At 45.9% G+C, this 4,517-nt stretch overlaps 1 non-coding gene across 1 annotated transcript; it reads left to right on the forward strand.

The window, feature by feature from the left end:
• The first annotated feature begins 2,721 nt into the window (after nucleotides 1–2,721).
• On the forward strand, nucleotides 2,722–2,793 carry Trnah-gug (transfer RNA histidin (anticodon GUG)). The gene has a single exon. It is a non-coding gene; the product is annotated as a tRNA-His (tRNA).
• Nucleotides 2,794–4,517: the final 1,724 nt, after the last annotated feature.

Below are 4,517 nucleotides of genomic sequence, written 5' to 3' on the forward strand. Positions count from 1 at the left end.
ATGCATTTCTACATCCTCACAATCCCCCTCGGGGAAGTGCAGGGGAATTTTTTTTTTGTTTTTGCTCAATAAAACGTTTTGCCTCCTCCTCCTCATCTATCGTCGTTGGCACCTTCCGCCCAGGACTCCAATGTTGTCATCGTTTTTTTGTCGAAAGGGAAATGGCCACGAAGTTATTGTTGCTGTGGTTGATGATGATGATGATGCTCGTTGTCTTTCCTTTGTAGCAAGGTGATGACGTGTTATCTTACCAAAAAGCTAATATACCTATGTTTTATACTCTTCGCTTAATACTAGCGCTGCTCTAATTGCAGGCAGAAAAACTTTTTCGGCACAAAATATTTATTTATTCTCTTACAGGTGGTAGCTGTCCCAGGAAATATTCCCTTGTGTACTTTTCATCCGCCATCATTATAATCTTTTCATCGCCTCGACAGCCTTCAAGTTAACTGCCTCTGTGCTACTCTTAAATCCTAGGGCTTCCGAAACCCGATTATTTCCCTCATGTAGATTTGGATGAATACCATCGCATTTTAACACTATGTGCCGCATAGTCTTTGTTTGAAAATAATCAAAGGGGCGCTAAGCAGACGAAGACGATGTAGAAAAACACACCACATACAGGCGCTTGTATATGGTGTGTTTCGACTTCGTCTTCGTCTGCTAGCGCCCCTTTGATTATTTCCAATAAGCATGGACCAACTAGCTCAACAAGTTTTGTTAGGTCTTTGTTTTTTTCCGGAGACGGCGCATACCCCCTCATTTTGTGTATACTTACCCGCAAAGCTCTTAGTTCGGAAGCAACCTCCTGTAACCTCGAAAATCAAAACACTGCCCTTGGAATCATCGCAGAAATTTTCCTTTCTGATGGGCAATTTCGCAGCCCTATACATTTATAACGACGTTTAAGCTTACAGTTTTTCTCTTGAAATAATAATTGACGCGTCACCTGGTGAAAAGGAGAGTCGTCGTCTTTGTCCGCGTGTTTTTTTCTAAGGCGGTTCAACATAAATTGAGGATGACTCAGCCAGCAATGGAACGGAAGATGATAGGTGTAACGTTGAGAGACAAAAAGAGAGCGGCGTGGGTCAGGGATCAAACGCGTTTTAAAAACATATTAGTAGAAATTAATAAGAATAAATGGCCGTGGGCAGGACATGTAATGAGAAGGCAAGATAACCGTTGGTCAATAAGGGGAACAGAGTGAATCCCTAGAAAAGGCAAGCGTGGCAGGGGGCCGCATAAAGTTAGGTGGGCAGAAGAAATGAAGTAGTTTGCGGGAATGAAGTGGTAGCAGCTAGCACAGGAGCGGGACAATTCGACATCTATGGGAGAGGCCTTGACACTGTAATGGGCTCAGGGAGGCTGATGGTGATTATTTGTTTATTTAAGCTCAAAGGGCATTTACCGTTCCCAGTATCGTCATTGTGGGCGCTTTGATTGGTTAAAACTAAATCACCATTGTCGTGCGTGGAGACCCTGTGGAAAAGAGGCGATGTATATCTATTGCACCAGCGCTTATTTTTGAGTTTCTGAATTTCATATTGTATGTAATGCAACAACCTGCAACATCACTGTGTCGCTTTTGTTGACAAGAATTTTGCCAGGAAGCCATGACCATATGTCCCCATGTGACCACGAGGAATAAGACTCATCAAACTCTTTTCTTCACGTTATGTCGTAGAGTGCCAACCGACGAAAAGCAGAGGGAGGAAGACACCCGACGGGCCGCTGCACCCGAGTCTGCATCTAAATTATGTATTTGTGCTCCTTCCAATAAAAGAGCACGAGGTCGCGGGTTCGATTCCCGGCCGCGGCGGCTGCTTTTCTGATGGAGGCGAAAAGCAAAAACGCCCGTGTGTACGAGATTTCGGGGCACGTTAAAGATCCCCAGGTGGTCAAAATTAATCCGGAGCCCTACACTACGGCGCGCCTCATCGCCTGCGTTGCGTCGGCGCGTTAAACCCTACAATCAATCAATCCTTCCAATAAAATTCCAGTTGGGCGCCAGAGCCTGTCCTGTGCCGTTCTTCTTCTGTCCATGTGTGTTTGGACTGCACCACTTCGAAATGAACGCCTACCAACTTCCACAACTTTCCCCGGAAATGGATTCATTTTACACCGAAGTCACCAGCGGGCCAGCCGTGCTCCGCGCAGCCCTATCTCGGAAAGCTTGTCAACGTAACAGACGACCAACCTTGACACCCAATCACGCATATCATATGATCAAGCATAATCACTACCTGTTTCATATTACCAGAAGACAGAAGCAATCACAAGAGAAAGATATGACAGGAACTTTTTAGATCTTGTCTTGTTAAAGCAAGTGATTCGAAAATATGGTGTTTCACCCGCCGAAGTTACGCCTGGTGGCGCGCTAAGGTGGACGAAGTGTCCGCACTAATTTTGACCCACTTTCGGTCTTGTCACCCGGGCATTTCCGCTTTCCACCTCCATCTGAAAATCAGCCACCGCTGCCGTGATCGAACCCGCATCCTTGAGGCCAGCAACAGAACTCATTAGCCACTGAGCTACTGCGGCGGGTAACCAAGCAAATTACGCAAGGTGGGCGCTCGACCGAGCGATGCTTCCCAATGCCGGATTAGCGTCTGTCTGTTGCTTTTTTTTTTCCTTTCTGTGACCCAGTTTCACGAAGAAACCAGTTTCCGCAACTTCGGAGCACCCGATTATATGCGCAGTGATTTCCCGTCCTGTGGGGCAGCCGTGATCGTATAGTGGTTAGTACCTTGCGTTGTGGCCGCAATAACCCAGGTTCGAATCCTGGTCACGGCAAGTGTTTTTTTTTTTTTGCTGTGTTGCGATATACATTTGATGCATCTGAACGATCTTAAATGTCCGAAATGATGTATCTTGAACGCTTGTTATTTTTCATCTTTTTCCTTGTTTGCCCCTACATATTTGTTCCTGAACTCGCACACCAACCAGTGCTTCGAACATTCGGTGTATTTGCTTTTCCTTCCTTTGATCACAGGTGCTGGCGCACATTAAAAACGCATGATGCAGACAACTGAACGGGTCTGACAACAACTCGTTTGTCGCGAACTTGATCTGACTGAGACGCGCGTTGAAGAGTAAATTCGCGTGCACGAAATGTAATAAGATGGAATGCAGAGAAATAGAAACTCCTGCAGTACACAGAATTCGCTCAGCGCGTAAGAACGTTAGTCCGTTCGTGATTGCGTTCACGTTGGGAATACTCCGTGCCCTACGTTGTTCTGCGGCAGCCGATGATATAAGCGTGCGTTTCACCATCCTAGGGGTGTCTTACGGATCCATGCGTTCAAAAAAGAGGGAAAAACCCAGGGACGGTACACTTTCAAGCTAACACGGGGAAACTTTTAAGCGGCCTCCTCTCCCTAGTTAATTGAAATTACTGGGGGCTAAGGAAGAACTGCAACCAAGAGTACAAACGCCTTATACCTCGGTTGGAGTATACATTGAACGCACAACTTTTTGAAATGCAACGATCCCTCCATGTGACTCTCTCTACCATCAATCATAGTAATAACAACCTAGCGCTCCCGCAGCATTTATTCATTCAAATAAATTGCTCCTTTTTTGCACCAATGCGGGGATGTACAATAAAAAAGCAGAGGAAAATTCGTTTCACCAAGTGTTTGGTAGACGCACTGATCGATATAATGGTTGCACACGTGCGCAGCTGCCGCGCGAATGTGCTCCGTACACATGCAGACTAGACAATTTCTTCCAGCAAAGTGCGCATCGCCTTTGAGAAGGTATACGATAAGATACCGTCCCCCCCAAAACAGGATAAGCATCCGAGCACAATAGCGCTCAAGTGTTTTGTATGCACGTCAACCTCAATACGATTCAAAGTCGACTCTTGTACGTCAGCTGAACATCACAATAAAAGGCTTCCAACAGCAATGAACTCTGTCAACGTGGTCTTGTAGCGGTCGTCGCAGAAACGGCGATGACCATGTTTACATCGGGCTATTGGAGATAGAGTTTCTTAGTAAATATACTATAGAGGAAACAGCGCCTTGTAATCCATGTCGTTGCGGTTGTTTATGGGAAGACACCTCCCCCCTTTAGCTTGTGCTTGGCATGACAATTGGATTCTGAAGTGGTTTTGGGGATTTGCTTTCTTCACTATGAATTAACAGGTCTACGAGATACGGGGAAGCCGAAATCCACCCTGTTCTGTGGTAGCCCTGCTCAGTGAAAAGGCAGGCGGTGCGTAATCGTACCTGACATTGGTCATGCCGCAGTCGAAGGACGTGTGATTGAGCGGGTAATATGCCACTGCAAAATTTGTAGCTGACAGAAAAAAAAACCCCGCCCGCATCTTCCCACGGGGGAACTCGAGTAAATGCGTCGCAGAGTGGTGGGGGTATCGCGTATGTTGTGTAATTGGGTATGGTTTGGTAATGCTTAATTGTTATTTCGTCTTTATTATTCTTATTTATTGAATGAAGGAGAAGCGAAGGCAAGGAGTGTAAAGTTAAAGTCTGTCTTTATTGCTTGGTGCCGTC

Source organism: Haemaphysalis longicornis, unplaced genomic scaffold, assembly GCF_048455015.1.
Source record: "Haemaphysalis longicornis isolate Haplotype H1 unplaced genomic scaffold, Haemaphysalis longicornis Haplotype H1 scaffold_7, whole genome shotgun sequence".
Lineage (NCBI taxonomy): Eukaryota > Metazoa > Arthropoda > Arachnida > Ixodida > Ixodidae > Haemaphysalis > Haemaphysalis longicornis.